This window comes from Lissotriton helveticus, chromosome 7, assembly GCF_964261635.1.
Source record: "Lissotriton helveticus chromosome 7, aLisHel1.1, whole genome shotgun sequence".
NCBI lineage: Eukaryota > Metazoa > Chordata > Amphibia > Caudata > Salamandridae > Lissotriton > Lissotriton helveticus.
Window position 1 is genome coordinate 1,559,179,925 of NC_136068.1, and position 18,702 is coordinate 1,559,198,626.

An 18,702-nucleotide genomic window follows, 5' to 3' on the forward strand; every position below is an offset into this window, starting at 1 on the left:
GCGTAAGACTGACGCAGGCCCTTTCACATGGGGCTTGCCCCATGTGAAAAGACACATTGCTGGAGTAGCGTCACTTTTATAAAACACTCCAGCAATGTGTCACTTTTGCGCTTACAGATACGTCAGAAATACTGACGTATCTGTAACTCCTTGTGACATGATGCGTCATATTATAAATATGACGCATCAATCATGTTGCAAGGAGTGCGAACTGAGAAGTGATGCATTGCTGCTTTCACGCAGCGATGCGTCATTTCTCATAAATGAGGCCCCCAGCATTCAACCTCCCTACTACCTGTTACATTTCTATATCAGCACCTACACTCACAACATCAACCCTTTTGATACTCCTCTCACTGCACTCTCGTTTTCCTCTTTAAACTCTTATTGCCTCTCAAATGCCACCCACAAAACACCCGAAAATTCCTCAATTACCCTCTCGCATGCTTTTAACCCGTGTGTTCCAGCTATCCCCAACACTGGCCCTTCCAGAACAAGAATGTTTAAAGACATTTCTTAATTTGAAATGTTTCAATGTTCCAAGTTGTACCCCCCTGCAAATACTGCTTGAATTCAGATCTGCAGGCTGATCTGGAGCAGACGATTCATTATTAGGAATGTAAGAGGAAAGAATATCTATTAGTAATCCTGTAAGTAATCATCAGTTACTGTGTTAATGTGGTTCTCTGCAAGGACTTAACAGCATTTGAAAAGGACATTTTAAACTGAAACAGAATCTAGTGTCCTGATTGTCACATTAGAAGCAATAGCAGTTGAAATAGTAGAAGAAGCAGCGACAGCACAAGTAACTATATTGGTAGTGGTAGTAGTAGCAGCAGCAAAACCAGTTATCAGTAGTTGTTAGGCCTGTCATCCTTAGGGTGGTCTTCCCCGAAACGCCTTGCTTCTTGTCTCCATGGTTTGCCTAATTTTTGGTGTTGGCCTTAGGAGTCTGAGCACTTTACCACTGCTGACCAGTGCTAAAGTGGATGTGGTTCTTCCCTAAAACATGTGTGTAATTGGTGTATGGATGATTTGCTCATTTAATTTAAATGTAAGTCCCTTATAAAGTGGTGTACCATGTACCCAGGGACTGTAAGATAAATGTTAAAAGTGGGCTTGCAGCAACAAAAGTCACTTTTCAAACCAGTTTCAAGCCTGCCGTTGCAGTGCCTCTGTGTTCGGTTTATTGCCACTTCAGCTTGCCATTTAAAACTACTTGTCAAGTCTTAACACCCCTTTTTCTTACACATAAGCCACTCCTAGGGTAGGCTCTAGGCAGTCCTAAGGGCAGGATCATGTTTAAGTAAGAGGTAGGACATGCACTTGTATGTTTTGCATGTCCTAGTAGTGACAAACAACTAAATTCATTTTTCATTACTGTTAGGCCACCTCCTTTCATAGGGTAACATGAGGAATTCCTTAATACACTTTTATTCTGTAATTCCTGATCAGAGAGGAGTAGGCAGTTCATATTTTATATCTTCGGAATGGTAATGGTAATAATAAGCCCTCCCCCGCAACCACAGTACCGAAACTGCCCTCAGGGCCACCACCGATGACATCAGCACCCTGCTGGACAACGGCGAAACCGCGACCCTCATCCTCCTGGACCTATCAGCCCCCTTCGACACTGTTTGTCTCCTCTCCCTACGCACACGCCTCCACAATGCAGGGATCCGAGACAAGGCTCTGGAATGGGCCACCTCCTCACTCACCGGCAGATCCCAGAGCGTCTGCCTCCCCCTTTCCAGTCCATAGCCTCAGAGATCATCTGCGGCGTACCCCAAGGATCATCCCTCAGCCCAACACTCTTCAACTTCTACATGGTACCGCTCACCCACGTCGCCTGACTGCACGACCTCAACATGATCTCTTATGCTGACGACACCCAGCTGATCCTCTCCTTCACCAAGAACCCCTTCACCGCCAAAACCAACCTCCACGAAGGAATGAAGGCCGACGCCGAGTGGATGAAGAACAGCTGTCTGAAGCTGAACTCTGAAAAGATGGCGGTCCTTACCCTCGGCTCGACCACCTCAGCCTGGGATGACTCCTGGTGGCCGACCACACTAGGAGCAGCACCGACGACCACCGATCATGCACGCAATCTGGGGTTCATCCTCGACTCAACACTCTCCATGACAAAGCAAGTCAACGCCGTCTGATCCTCCTGCTTCAACACCCTCCGCATGCTCCACAAAATCTACAGGTTGATCCCCACCAGAACAAGAAGAACAGTCACCCAGGCCCTCATAAGCAGCAGGCTGGATTACAGAAACACCCTCTATGCAGGAGTCTCGGCCAAACTCCTGAAACGACTTCAACGCATACAGAACGCCTCTGCACGCCTGATCCTGGACATCCCTCACAACAGCCAAATCACACCCCACTTGAGAGACCTGCACTGGCTGCCCGTCAACAAGAGAATCACCTTCAAGCTCCTTACCCATGCTCACAAGGCACTCCACAACACTGGACCGGCATACCTAAACAGACGACTCACCTTCTACACCCCGAACCACCAGCTCTGCTCCGCCGCCCTCGCCCTCACCACAGTCCCCGGTATCCGAAGAGTGACCACTGGTGGCAGATCGTTCTCACACCTCACCGCCAAGACCTGGAACACTCTCCCCATCTACGGCAGACCCGGGACCTACTAACCTTCAGGAGGCTACTCAAGACCTGGCTATTCGGGGACTAGTAGCAGCCCCGCCCCCCCCAGCGCCTTGAGACACTCACTGGCACTTAACAAATGTTCTGATTGATTGATTACTTTGCTGGTAGAGTTGGATTTAACATCCCTATTTTAACAATGCCACATTTTAGAAAGTGAACATACAATCTGCCAATACTGATTTAGAAACAACAAACTTTAATTTTTTTTCATGATCACTATATTTAATACCTTCTTTAATAATTTAATTTCTTCTTTTTTCTTTATACCATTTATAGCAAAATACTGATTTATGCATAGCACATTGAAATACATATAATATATGATGTAAGCATCTCATCACTGTTCAGTGCAATATATTGTCCACCACCGCATACAAAACAAAAAAAATCCAAAGACAAGTCATTACAAACCAACATGAAATACAAATCAAACAACTCTTAATTTAAATGCCCAAGAGGAAATCTTCTTTTTCTTCCACCACTACTACTAAATAAATTCCTTCTAAATGGACTAGCTTAGCCTAAATGGTATAAAGTCAAAAAGAAGAAATCAAAAATTGAATTCTTGTATTAAATATAGTGATCATGAACAAAAATGAAGGTTTGTAAGTTACTAAGTCAGTATTGGCAGATTGTATGTTTGAACTTGTAGTGGACTAGCCTTGCTGACTATTTAAGCGCCCATAACCCAGTATAGGTTTTGAACATTTAGAAAGTGGGCATCGCTCTGCTCTCTCTGCTCTGTGTTCCTTGCACCCTTTGTCCAATACATGTCTGAACTGGGTGACAACTGCACTTTGTTCATTCCTTTCAGACAGCACAGACACATAAATGCTAGATGTGGCTGAGTAACCATCTACATACATCTGCATTCTGATGCCCTTTCCTGGGCAGAAAGGGGGGGAAGGTGCTGACACACACTTCAACAGGTAGTAGCCAGACCTCACACAAAGGAATGATTACCCCCCACAAATAGCCTGGCAGACAGGACTTGGTTGAAAAAATACTAGTGCACTTCAAAGACCACTCTTTGAAGTCACCACCACTTCAAAGGCACTTTTGGGTACAAGTACTGGGTCTCTAACCCCCTCAAATCAGACAGTTCTGGACCTACACTGAAACTCTGTCAGAAGAACTACTGTGCTGCTTACAGGAATCATCCTTGGACTGCTCACCTGGAAGGCCTGCTTTTCTCTTGTGTTGCCCAGCTGCATGCTGCTCTCTGATGTTGCTGAAGGAGAACTGGACTCTGTCTTTTCTCAAAGTGTGCTACAAGGTCTTGTTGGCCTGTCTCCTGTTACTTGAGACTCCAGTATATGGAAGTCTCTACCCTTGCTCCTGTGCCTAGTTCACTCTAAGTGGACCCAGAAATTTGCAACATGGACATCCACGCATCTCCTGTCTGCGTGTAGCAGAACTGGTGAAACGGTTGTGGGAGTAGAATCAGTGCACTGCTCTCAGAATCAGAGCATCGCCTTGAGAGCTGCGACGCATCAGAACTGCGTACCACCACCAAGGCAGTTGGAGAGATCCACGTGTCCCCTCAACTGCATGGAGAATCCCGACACATTGCACTTTGAAACCTACACATCTTAGCTCGGTGTCTTGTCTGCAGAACCGACAAGACGGCATCACTGTGGGATCGATTTTGATACATCGCTTGAATTCTCCCAGCATCTCGCTGTTATGACCAGGATAAGATACCTTGTGCACTGGGGCCTGCCTCGAACCTGTAGATGGTCTGCGACCCATCGCGGTTGCCCCGAACTATATACTTTGCCCCAGTCCAGTGCAAACTCAACTAACCCCTCACATGATATTTGTTTCTAAGCACTTTTTTAAGTTATTCTTTAAAAATGTATATCTCAACTCGTATTTATTGGATTTCTGTTTTGTCATTTGGGCTTGTTTTGAACAGAATATAATAATCTATTTTTCTGAATCTGTTTGAAGTCGTTGCGTTGTGTATTTTGTTTGTGTGTGTTTTGCACAAATACTTTTAAACCATTGCCTCTTCAGATAAACCTGACTTCTGTGTGCTTAGCTACCAGAGGTTGGTCATAGACTATCTTTTAGTGTGTACTTAAATTACCGTCTAGAGTGGTGGTGCCTGCCTGGCTAAGGTGCATACCACAGCCAACCAGGAATCTCAATTCTAACAGTAGTAATGGTAGTGTAGTAGTAGAAGCTAAAGCAGTAGTAGCATCACGAGTATCCCTAAAGTCTGCAGTCTTCTTTTTTGTATTAATAGTATACAGCAATCGTTGCTGTTGTAAGTATTAAGTTAGTAAAATATTTATTTTCAGTTTGCTGATATAGCCATGGTGCAATTTTCATTGTCTTTAAAGAAGGTCCTTTAACAGTGAAAACAGTCAATCCGTTAGACAATGTGAAAGCCGAAAATAACATAATTAGTCACTTCAAAGTGTATGTTACACAGTTTTAAAAAAGCCTACTAGTTCACTAAAGAATAAGACATCATTACAAATTGTTTAAGCTGTATCATATTACAATACCTATTTACATGGTGCCTAACATAAAAGCAGCATTTCATCATTTTTACCCATTTCTATAAAGTGAAACACTTAAGCATATTCAGTTGCCTTCTTTTTGATCACACATTCCTTTGGCCTTGGTAATTGGTATCAACTTACACTCCCAAAAATGTGACCTGCTTCCTCCTGCAATCCTGCGGGCATCATGGACACAAATTAATATGTTTGTGTGTTTCCTGGTGCAGAACTTATAACCAGCATTGTATTCCTTCTCAGTCATACTCTTCCAATTAATAGTTAGAGCATCCATCCGATGTAGTTTTTGTTGCAATAATCTACATTTTGTTTGATTATTGTAAAACCTGTCCAAAGTTTAATCATCCCGTGGCAGCTTGGTCCTTTGAAAAACTTTCAGTCTTTATTAGCATCGAATGTCTTAATTTCAGATGTTGCCAATATCAGACCTATTTCTGTCATTGTAAAGATTAGATGTATTTAGTGCATGCAGTAAATTCACCAGGAAAGATATTAATACAATCAACCTTTCCTTGTATTAACATGAAACCATAATAGGATCCTCATGTTTCACTAGCTAAGTTCTTCATGTGAAAATAGCACAATGCAGCAAACTGGTCTGCAAATTCCACTATAATAATGTAATGCCAGCATTTGTAAAGCACACATCTACCTCCAGAGTGGTGTCCTTGTGCTGGGGCTGTTGGAAAGATTAAGCAAGCTATTGCCCAGAGTCACAATGTGCTGGGCTAACCTGCTGCCAGAGTCGAGGATCGAACCATGAACCCTGTGGTCTGGAGTCAGGCACCCTGGCCGCTGCGCCACACCTCTTCCACATCCGTTTTAATTCTAAGGAGAGGAGCTAAGCTAGAGGAGTATCATTAGGTGATTCCACCAATCTACAGAACTTGATCAATATAATGGAGCCAATTACAATGTCGGTCGGAAAGCCTCCGACCGCTAGTTGGATGCTTTCCAACTGCAGTCGGAGGCATTCCAACCGACATGGTTGGTTTGCAGTCCGACTGTCCTATTACGATGTGGGCAGTCATTTTGACTTGGTTCCGGCCAGCTCTCAGAGTCTGCGAGCCGGTCTGAATTGTACCGTAATGCCTTAAGGATGGCGTTTCGCCATCAGGATTACAATGTCGGTTTCCCACAGCCTTTCCCTGCCGGCCTTTCTAACATGGAAAGGCTCTCCGAAAGCGATCTTGCCTCCGCGGCCTACGGTTGACGGTTGAGAGGGTACCTGGGGTACCCCCTGTAAAACCTTGCACAGTGTGGCAGGCACCATGGGGTGCTTGCCACAGCTTGCAGGGTTTTACACACACAGCCTTTTCTCTATACGAGCCTGTATTACAGCCGGTTTACAGCCCTACAACAAGCTCCCATACAGAAAAGTGGGAATCCGACCGAACAATGTTTGGTCGCATTGTAATCAGGCATTCGAAACCACTGATTGAGGTCGGTTGGTCCCAAGAACAAGAAGGTGTCGGTCAGTGGCAACTCTGACCTACATTGTAATAAGCCCCTAAGTGTCATTTTCCTTCTTTAGCAACAATTGACTAGAACCAAATTGAGCATGTTTTAACTGAGAATGCCTCAAGTAAAGTTATCCAGAGTATAGGTTAAAATGGTAAAGACCAAAACTAATCTGTACATTTATTTTTCTTCATATCCTTCACATATAGCTTTATCTACATGCACTCTGTAATGTGTACTAACTTTAGCTTTTACACTTTAGATCAGTAAACAAGGAAAATAAATCAATTAAACTGCCTAATGCAGTTCTTTGCTTTCTCGTTACTGAGGACTGGTTTACTTTGATTGTAAATCATCAACATAAATTGCAAAATATGTAGGCTAGAACAAGCACTCCACCTTCTTTCAGTCTCTAAATAACCTCTGTGCTAGACCTGTCAGCCTTGGGTCGATCTTTCCCCAAACTTTTTGCCTTACTCCTCCATCTTTGGATCTTGTTTTTGTTGGCCTTAGGGCCAGGGTTGGGGAGAACTCGCAGAGATTCCGGGGAGTTACCTAAAATCTCTGTGAGATTCCGCTGAGTTCTGCAAGTGGTGGAATGTGGTAAGTTGCGCTGCTTGCATTGATTTTTAGTGCTGGGAGCTTTTCTGCCACTGTACAATCAATGCAAACGGCATGAAGCAGCACGCCAATGGGCGCTGCTTCTTTCTGCTGCTCTAATAGATGTTCTACTTGACAGGCAGCTTTCTCAATGTGAGTGGCAGCTTTCTCAATGCAAGCAGTAGAGACCTGCTGTGACTGCCCGCGTTGATAAATCTTGAAAGCAGAAGTTCTAGTGCTCGATTTTATAGCTCGCCAACTTAACGTTGGAGAGCTGCGTGCATGAAAAAGCTCTGCCAAGTAACGGTTGGCAGAGTTTTTCTGTAACTCCACACTCCAAGTGGAGCATGGAGGGGGCAAAACTCTGCAAACGCCACCAGAGGAGCAGAGTTTACCACCGACCCCAACTTAGGACTCTATGCTCTTTACGACAGCTAACCAGTGCTAAAGTGCTTGTGCTCTCTTCTCCAAACCTGCTAAAATTGGCTTATACCTAATTGGCACATTTTATTTACTTGTAAGTCCCTATTGAAGTGATACTACATGTACCCAGGGCCTGTAAATTAAATGCTACCAGTAAGCAGTTATTGTGATGTCTACTTAAATAGCCCTTTAAACATGTCGCAAGCATGCCATTGCAGCCTGTGTATGCAGTTTTAAACTGACATTTCAACTTGGCATTACAATTTTTTCCAGGCCTAAACTTTCATTTTTATTACATAGAAGTCATCCCTAGAGTAGGCCTTGAACAGTCCAGAGGGCAGGTTGCAGTGTTTTTAAAAAGTTGGACATGTACTTTTAACTTTTAGATGCCCTTGATGTGAACAACTCTTAAATTCGTTTTCCACTACTGTAAGGCATGCCTCTCCCATTTAATACATGATAACTTTCAATTAAGAGCAGTTGGAAATTTCTGGTTTGGTTGTTTGGTGTCTAAGGTTGTATTTTAAGTCACAATTCTGAAAATGCCACTATTAGAAAGATGCATTTCCTAGTCCCAACCATTTGGTGCCTGCAGCTTGTGACCTGGGTAACATGACTTGTTGCATCTGGAAGTTGGTTACTGTTCATTGATCCCAGACAGTAAAACAAAGGGGAAGTAGATGTTGGCAGGATAGGGCAACTCTGACTTGAGGGCTGTCACCTACCACACTTAAAAATCACAAAGGCTCTGCCTGGGTACATCATAAAATGTATAACTCTAGTAATTTCTGACCCCAGTCAAGCTGGGGCCAGGGCAAGGAGGCAGGAAATTCTAAACACCTCTGGAGGTGGAATCCTCCAGAACCTTTAACTACTTCAAAGTGGGCCCCAGAAATGAATAATGGACCCTCAGACCCAACTTTTCACTACACCTCTGAACCTGGGGACGACTCAGAAGGACTCCTGAGCTGCTCGGCAAGAAGGACTGCTACTGCCTTGCTCCCCTGCTGTCTGAATGAGAAGGACTGGACCTGCATCTTAAACCCCGGATCACCAGAATGACTCAAAGGGCTAATTGACTGGCCTCTTGATCAGAGCCTTAGGGATAGAAAAGTCTCCAACTACCTTGAACTCTGCACCTGGACTTTGCCTGCTGTGAGTCCTATCCAGCAAGTGGTGCCACTCCAGGCATGATACAGTGGAAGTGGTCCTGAAGGTGCCTTGTCATCCCATTCCTAATCTAAACCAATGCAGCACAATGCACCTCCTCACAGATCTGCTTCTGAACCGCCTCAACACAATGCATACCCAATGCCAGAGCTCGGATCGCAGCCTGTGGCCTACTTAGAACAGCCACTGCATAATGTACCCTTGACGCAGACCTTTGCATCCTAAGCCCCTCATCCACTGTATCCTCAATGACGATGCAGGACTCTGCATCACAACCCCGCAGCTTCCTCGTAACCGACGCAGGGCAGCACATCTTTGACGCAAGATCTCACAATGCTCTGCAAGCCAGAATTTATGGTACTTTGTTCAGCGGGCCTAAGTTGGTCCCTGTATCCAGCCTACACTCCATCGCGATCGGCCTGGACTTGTGACTTTGTCTCGGTCCAGCATGACCAGATAACCACAGATGGCACTTTTTTTAATTCTAGATACTGTTATTACAGAAAACTTTGAAAGTGCATATCTCTGGTTCTACTGATTAGATTTTTGTTATTTTCATCTCAAACAATTTATTAAATTTGACTCTATTTTTCTACATTAGTGATGACATTTGCTTGTATTCTGTTTTCATTTTATTACTGTTTGAAGTGCTGCATATATACTTTACACATTGTCTCTGCATTAAGCCTGACTGCTTTTCTGCCAAACTAACAGAGACTTAAGCACACAGTAATTTGGGGTTTGCTTGTGTTTCACCCTGACAAGAATAATGGCTGCTGCTCAGGTAGAGTTTCACTCCCCTCAACCAGTAACCCGATTTGGCACATTGGTGTTATGTTATGTGAGCTGTACTGATACAGCACAATATGTCACTCCCAGAGGAGTATCCCAATGCTTAAGCTACAGTGCCAAAGAATGGCAACAGATAGATCTTAAAATAGCCAGGTTTTCAGCATTTTCTTGAACATTCCAAAATGTTGGCAAGAACAAATACAAAGTGGCAGCCTGTTACAATGATGAGAGACTAATTAGGAAAATGAACAACTGCTAATTCGTGTTGTATGGATTTGCCGGTCAGTGCTAAAGTGAAAGTGCTCTATGTCTAAAGTCTGAAGGGTAATTGATTTCACCATGACTGGCATTTTAGATTTACCAGTATGTCCCTAGTAGAGTGCACCATGTGTGTCCAGGGCTTGTAAATCAAATTCTAATTGTGGGCCTGCAGCACTAACTATGCCACCCACATGAGTAGCCCCTCAAACATGTTTCAGGCCTGTCATTGCAGAGCCTGTGTGGGCCGTTTTAAACTGCGATGTTGACCTTGCAAGTGCACCCACTTGACAGACCCAAACCTTCCCTTTTATTACATGTACGGCACCCCTAAGGTAGGCCTTCTGCAGCCCCAAGGGCAGGGTGTAATGTACTTAAAAGGTAGAACATGTATGTTGGTGTTTCACTTGTCCTGGTAATGCAAAACTGCAAAATCTGTTTTTCACTACTGCAAGACCTATCTCTCCCATAGGTTAGCATTAGTGCTTCCTTGTAACATTTCACACCTGTATCTTTCTATTCAGAGCTGAATGAAAATTGGGGGTGATTTCTCTCGAGTCTCACACATCTTTCAGTGAAGTTGGTTTTTAAATTGCAACTTTTAGAAAGTTGAAATTTTCTTGCTGCACCATTCTGGGCCACTGCCTATCCCTAGAATACACGTCTGGTTTGGATGACAGTTGGGGTTTGTGATTTCACTCTAGACAGTCACACACTAAGGGAGCTGAGGTGCGTCCTGGATATCCTGATGGCCCATCACCAGTCTGATGGGTCTTCCTGAGCTAGAGTGGGGGGAGGAGTTGACACTGACACCTGAACAGGGCTGTGCCTGTCCCCAAACAAAGAAGTCTCCTCCTCCTGTAGTGTGTCTGGTGCCAGGGCCAGGAATGGCAGGGTTGTGTGCACTACAAAGTATTTTCTTTGTTGTTTGCCTACTTCAAAGGCCAAATTTGGTATAAGTACTGGACCTCTGACACGCGGTAGGAACACTTCTGGATTGAGGACAGGGAGAAGAACTGTGTTGCTGACAGGAGGGACTGCCATTGTGCTGCTTGCTTTGGTGTGCTGACCTGCCTCTTGATGCTTCTGTCCTGGGAGTGAGAGGACTGGACTTTCCTCCCTACATCCTGCTTTCAAAGTTTCTCCTAGGGCTTGGGTTGAGCTTGCCTCAAGCTGGATGTCTCAGGGCCATCAAAGACGTCATCTGTGAGTACCTGGGCTCCTCTGCTGAGAGCCCTGCCCTGCCAGGTAGTACCAAGTAGTGCCAATTCCAGTTCTGGGCCCTTGGACATGAGTTCTGGTGCTAAAAGAAGAAAAGCATGCATCGCCTCTAAACATCACTTTGGACTCAACACACCCCTGTAAGATCTGCCACATCGGCGCTGCCTGCACCCAAAACCATGTTCCCTGCTCTCCGAATGCACGAGGTACTGACTGCTGTTTACAATGCAAGCTCTAACTTTGCTGCAGGGCCCCGAAGAATTTGCATGAGTCTTGAGCACCGCATCACTGACGTCCGTGACACACCGCTGTGACTCTGACGCATCACGCTGTGATGTCGATACATCATCGACACCACATGGCCTTCCAGACCCAAAGTATCACACTTGCAATTGTTGCATCTCCTCACCCGCACTTCGCATTGTCACCGGGCGTTAGCGGCACAACTACCGTGCACCTCCCCCAGGGACGAAATCATTACTTACTACAAGTGACGTATCGCCTCCTGTGTGCAACACTTTGTCGTCGAGTGCCAATGTGCCAACAACCTGCATAGCAATATATATCCTCTGAGGAAAAGCATTGCTACTCTTGCCATGCTACCTAGGGGGTGAGCATGGTTTATTCTGAGGGTGTAACATACTTACCCTGATTAGGGAGAGGGTCCCTACTTGGACAAGGTGCAAACTGCTGCCAACTGGAGACCCCATTTCTAACATGGGGTCAAGCCCCTCATCGAGTAATGGAGTGAGTCTTTTCAGTTGTAGAGAGCCTTTCAGAACAAGGATGTGTAAAGACTCTTCTTTAAGTTGGAAAGTTTCAGGGTCTAAAGAGTTTCACAAGCACCTAACTTTCTCTGTGCTAGATTTACCCTTTGCATGTACTTCTTGAATTCATGTCTGTAGACTGATCTGGAGCAGATGATTGGTCTAACAGAAATTTAAAAAGAAGGAATCTCTGTTAGTTATCCTGGCTTGAACGCTGTAGACTTTCTATATAAGACACAGAGCCTTGAATGTGGTTTTCTTCAAGACTTCACAGAATTGTACCAGAACGCTTCAGGTTAAAACAGAATCTGATGTACTAATAATAACTTTAGAAGCAATGGTAGTTGAAGTAGTAGTAGAATAGTGAAAGAACCAGTATCTACATTGGTAGTGGTAGTAGTAGTAGCAGTAAAAGCATTCTCAGTAGTAATGGTAGTAGCAATAGTAGCTGCTGGAGCAGTCATAGCACGGTGAGTAGAACAGTGGAGTCTGCAATTGTATTTATTGTATTAATAGTATAGCAATAGTTGCTCTAGTAGTATTAAATTAGGTAAAACCTTTGTTTTAGTTTCCCTAGCTATCCATAATGCCTATAAAAAAGATCCTTTAAAAAATGTCAAAGCAATTAGAAAATGTATACGCTGAAAAAACCATTAATTAGTCACTACAGAGTGTATGTTACGCAGAGTTGTAAAAAAGTCTGATAGTCAGGGCTGCTGGAATTATGCCGTAGCAAAGCACCAAATTATGTGGAAGGGTTGACTAAATTATGCAGCAAGGAAAGGCAAAGTATGCCCTATATTGCAGCACGTTTTTAATAGTGTTAATTCATTATTTTAAAATGATTACGCATGGTAATACTGCGTGGACAAAGAATTCACCTCCTTAGTATACATTTACTAACTAAATACAGAAATAAGCAACTGAAAAATAACGTGTTAAACTTTGTGAGGAACCTTCCACTGTGAGCAAACACCTTGCCACGTTTTTAGTCACTTTGATCTGTTTGAATGAGACACACTTTTGTCTGTTACAATCTGCAGATCATGTGGCAGATGATGGATAATAGGCGTTGTTATGATAATAGTAATTATAGTACAGTAGTAATAACAGTGTTCGTAGACACACTAGCAATATCAATAGTAGTTACAGTAGTAGTTGTCATAGAAGTACTAATATTAATAACACCAGTAGATGTTAGAGTAGCAGTAATCATAGTTGTACTAGCAATAATTATAGTGATAGATGTAGTTATTGTAGTATTACACGTATAGTAGTAGTAGTGGTTATGGTGGTAGTGGTAATTGTATTAGTAGTTATAGTAGGAGAAACATAAGTAGTTCTAGTAGAAGTTGTAGCTGGATTGGTAATAGAAGGTTTATTGGAAATAGTCTAAGCAGAAATAATTATACCAGTAGTAGCAGTTTTAACATTCAAATTAGGAGTGGCAATAGACACTACTTGTACGCATAGACCCGTAGTGGTTCTAGTAACAGCATTAAATGTTATAGTATCAGTCATTGTGGTAGAACTAATGGTTATAATGACAAATATTTCATTGTAGCATCACTAGCAGTTATTGTAGTATAGCTGCAATAACTTAACATGGATTTGTAAAGCACACATCCCCCATTCGGTAACATGGCACTGAATAACAGATGCTTATTGTTACACAGTTCTATGGTTTTAATTTTTTCAAACTCAGAAGGATGAAAGACTGAATTGACCTGCCAAAATGTGTACTTCTGCTTGTAGGGGGGAACATAGACCTACGGCATGTATACATTAGCCACAAGAGCCACCAGAACCAGCTTTAAGTAATACTATTAGTTGTAATGTACTTGGAGGTAGGCATATTTAGACATGAGGGGAGTTGCATTAAAAACATGCATTTTAAGTGACAAATTAATCAATTACCATTTTTAAAAAACAATATCTATACTCTCCAGATTTTAGAGAATTTGTGATTCACCAATTAGGCACAAAATTCCAAAATCCCTGCAATGGCCTGTTTCAGAAAAAAAAAACAGAAGCTGTCTTCTCATGGTGCTTGTTTCCTTAACTTGTCCATTGTGAGACTGTTTACACTTCTAGGTTTCACTTATTAGGTTTCCCAACAGTACAATATGTCTTGTTGCAAAAGATATCCTGTAAATTTACATTGGGCTTACGACTGCCCACAGCTTTGTTTACCTTTACTGTCACTCTCATGATCTTACTTTTTATTTCTTGTTTTGTGTGGGCTTACTTTACTATTCTGTGTTTGAACCTTCACTGGAGCTTAGACTCTTATCTTGTGCCCATCCACTTCTTACTTTTTGGATACTACACTTTCTTTTTGGTTAGGCACTCCATGAGAATATGTGTTTTCTAGTTGTCTAGCATGTCTACTTCTCTTTCCCATCTCTTCGGAACTTCATGTTGTTTTTTCTCGCCTTGGTGATTCTCCCTAACACCCCATGTGCTTTGCTGCCCTCGTGTACCTAACCCGAGTCTCTTTCCCGTGCTTGTGCTTCTCCATTGAGTGTTGCTTTTCCTCTCCTCCACCCACTTCTTGTTGCTCCCTCCTCCCACCATCCCGCTCCTCGTTGTTCAACCCCCTCCCACCCTTTCACTTCCTGTTTGTTGGACTTGGCCCTTTTGGCAGGTTCACACCGAAACTTTTTGCATTTGCCTAGCCTGTTCCTGTAACCTGGTGTTGGTGATTTTAGTCCTCTGCGCACTTTTTCACTGTGGTCCAGTGTAAAGTGCGTGCGCTCTCTTTGCATGTGTGGTGAGACTGGCCTGCCCTCCCATAGGAATGCATGGGGAATATGTGTGACCATGGTAGTTCCTGATGTGTGGGGAGTGCAGGGTCTAGTTTGCTATGTGCAAACTTTTGTGATTAAATGCTGCACGATGATATGCGCGGATTTATTGTGTCTAGTGTGGAAGTGCCACTTTTAGAAGTTAGTATAGAAAACAAAAAAGGTCCCAGACACAATTTATTCAACACATTTGGATGTAATACTCATTATTAATCTGAGTAAGTTCTTTGGATTTGATCCTGAAATATAAGGAGAAAAACAACATAGAAAACCAAATGCGCTTATAGTTCTATAAAAATACCCAAAAACACAGCAAATTACTAATTTAGACACAAATGTGTACGGTAATTCAATTGGTAATTTATTTCATATACATATATACATATTTATAAAAAAACAGCAGGTTGGGAGAATTCTGCAAAGTGCCGTAGAAAGTGCAAAAGTGCATGCTCAAGTGAAGGAAAAGAAATAAATGAAGAAAAAATAATCCAATGATTAGAGAAGCTAAGATACTATTCCCTTAGTGTAGAGCCTTCCCCACGTATATCAATCATATGATTTGTTCATAGTTTTTCAAATCAGGGACGGGGGAAGGGGTGCAGGCATCAGAAATGGGGGAGAACATCGACGTTTCGACCCTTGCGCTGCAGAGGGAGGATCAACACCTCAGCTACGTGTCTTCCTCAGGACGGAGGTTGGGGAAGGGGGAGGACCTAAACTTCAGAAATAAAACTCCCCAGAAATGAGGTAGGCCACCAGTCAATGGTGTCTTCCAATGTTCCAAAATTAATTAAACGGTCTGTTTCTCATCCACAGAATGGAGAGGTCACAAGATGTATTCCAATTGCAGTAGGTGAAACTTGTTAAAGGCAATCACGGAGATGGAAGGATTGAGCAAAAAACCCACATCCTCGATTGTATGGAGTGGTTCTGCCCAAGCGATAGTCTGCTTCCTAATGATATGCCGGCACTGTAGGCATGTCAGTGCAGTATATGTGAATTGGCTGTCTGGCTTGTGATTGGCTGGAGCTGGCTGGTGTGCCTGGCTCCAGGAGTCAGGATGGATCTGCCCCGGTGGTGAATGGAGAGATCTGCATGTTGATGGGAGGGAGGAGTGCACCTGGGACCTAAATAGGGCTTGGCCTTCCTTCCACAATGCTGGCTCCAACCCCTGTGGTGCGTCTGATGTCCCTAGCCTGGACAGTGAAAGGGAGAGGGGGGCAGAACAAAACAAAGTGCTCAGGAGTTCCCAATAACCAATTGTTGCTGGTTCTCCCATTGCCTGCACCCTGCTAGACAAAGGATTTTGGTGTATAAAAAGGGGGCTGTGACCCCATGAAAATGTTCTTGTTTTCCAACTCGAATCTACCAGGGGCGTGCTGCTACTACGGCCCAGGGGAAGGCTTGCCTCCATGGGCCCTGCCCAGCCCCTGGATGCTGGAGGAATTCTCTTTGCTGGGAGCTGCTGGGCTCCATCTCTTATGCCCGGGACCTCTGGGACTGATTTCCTCCTTTGTGGATTGTACCAAGGCTTGTTACAGCCTTCCTGCGTCTTATTTTTGGACTGGGCACTTTGATTTACGCTCCCTGGGAAAGGTCGAGCCTGGGGGCTGAGCAGCGCGGCGCTGCAGCCCTTGCCGAGGGAATCCCCCTGCTTGCGGATCCCCCCTCCCTGTGTGCCTCTGCGGGTGCCCACCCCGCTTATGTGGATTTTGAGCAGGCATGTGCCTACCCTGCATTATGCCCAGTGCGCAGGTGCCCACCCTGCGTCTTCGTTTTTAAAGTACGAGGACTGTGGGTGCCCACCCCGCGTATTAGTGTGCTAGCGGGTGCCCACCCCGCATACTAATTCTATTTTTCACTTCGATGGTGTCTACCCCTCATTTAGCCCCCAAGAGGTTACCGCCGTGGCTGGGCCGACAAACAGGAAGTCAGGCAGCCATTTGCCTGGCGGCGGGCAGGACTTCCTCTGTGCGGGCGGGACTTCCGGTTGCACAGAGAAAGTCCCGCGCACGCCCGGCAGCAGGAGAAGTCTTCAAGCGAGGAGGTCGGGAGCCTACCCCGCCTCCTGGAGTGCCGGTACCAAGTCCCGTGCCCGGGTGAAGCAGGACGGCGGCAGAGGCCCCCAATGGCAGCACGGGGTTCCCATGAGTGGAAGGGAAGCCCTGCAAAGTGCTACTGGTCCCCCAGCGAGAAGGAGACCGGAGGAGTCGCTGCCCAAAGAGAACCAGTGAGTGGGGGCTGAGTTGGGAGCCTTCATAGTGCTCCCCGGTATCCTTTGCCTCCCTATCCTTCATTGTGCTCACAGCTGCGCCGCAGTGGTGGGCAGCTGCATCGAGGGCCCAGATGATGGTTGAAGGGTCCAGAGGGGCAGAGGGACAGAGGGGCCTGGGCCCCCCTACATGTTAAGGCCCCAAGGTCTCCCAAGCAGCCCCACATGGCAGATGGCCGCTCCAACGTCATGGGGCTCATTATTTCCACAGACGCGCTGCTCCAGTGCTTGGGGGCATGGTTATTATGACAACCTGTGTGCGGCTCCAACATTGTTATTTCAGATGCCCCGCTTGCTAGAGGGCAGCTGCCACGCTTTCGGGGACATGTGCATTTTAAGAGTCTAGGCATGGCTCCAAGGTTTTGGCGCAGTCTTTGTCCTAAGGGCCAGCGAGGGCCCATGTTGCAGTTTGCTTCACAGCTGCCCAGCAAGTAGTGGTCAGCTGCACCATTTAGGTTCTTTCTTTCTAGGGACATGTCTTTGAACCCAGGAGTGAGACGCACTCCCTACGCCCCTACTTTGGCCTCCACAGCTGCGCAGCACAGAGTGCCAGCTGCAGCGTTTAGGCCCTGGTATTGTTCTCAGCTGCCCAGCAAGTAGTGGGCAGCTACAACGTTTAGGTTTGTGCTGGTGGCGCACCCCTGACTGGCGCTGCGTTGGCAGCACGCCCTGACATTCTGGACACAGGGCATTTGAGCCCCTTCTTGATGGCCAGTTGGCCAGGGGGACTGGTAGTGGTATAGGACGCAAGGCCCTAATGTGATTGATATGTGCTTTAAATGTGGTGCTAGGAAATGTAATGCATCTAGTATGTTTTACGCACCCTGTGTTGATACCTCTAGAGATGGTTTTACCTATGGAAGTTGGTGTTAGTGAGATTGTACTTCACTGTGATTTAAGCCCCTAAATGTGAGTTATACTTAGGAGGTAGGGTCTAATGTGTTTAGACTAGTGAGGAGATTGCCTACTGTATTTATACTGGTTAGGCCTAATGTGATTTATGCGTAATGTGCAATGCCTTTGTGCCTGTGATACCTCTAACTGTGTTTTCATGCTTAGGAGGTTGTTTTGCCTAATATAGTTTATACTAGTAGCTTATGTGTCCCTGTGTGATATATGCCTATGGTGATTAGTATTGCGTAGTGTGTACCTACCTTTTACCAGTGGTTACTGGTTGTGTTCTATAATTGTTGTTTGGTGCTACAGTTACTCTAAGTGCTATTTCTACTAACTGCTGATCCTGACAGTGGCCCACGTGGCCCTGCCCTGTGTAAATAATCCCTAGTGATTAAAGCCCGTGCCAGTTGGCACAATGTATATTGTGTGATTACTATCTGATGTGTTTGGGAGAATACAAAAGTTATTTTTATATAACCTAGTGTGGAGTTCCTTTTGTAGTGGGCCTTGGATGTTGTTGCTGTGTGCGTGTGCAAATGCTTTACACATTGCCTCCGAGATAAGCCTGTCTGCTTGTACCAAGCTACCAAGGGGGGGAGCAGGGGTTATCTTTGGTGTGTAACTCCGTTGCCCTGACTAGAGTGGTGGTTTCAGCCTGGCTTTGGCGCAAGCCTTAGCCAACCCGAAATCCCATTTCTAACACTGTTGCTTCACCCCATCTCACCCTCCTTCTTCCTATTGCTTCACCCTTCCACCCTCTTGTGTGATTCACCCTCCCCACATCTGTTATCTTTTTTTATGCATTTTATTGATTTGCAGAGCAC

At 44.9% G+C, this 18,702-nt stretch overlaps 1 protein-coding gene across 1 annotated transcript in view; it reads right to left on the reverse strand.

The window, feature by feature from the left end:
- The window catches only part of LOC144770496 (galactoside alpha-(1,2)-fucosyltransferase 2-like), a 448,347-nt gene that overhangs the window by 405,376 nt on the left and 24,269 nt on the right, over positions 1 to 18,702 (reverse strand). The window lies entirely within an intron of this gene.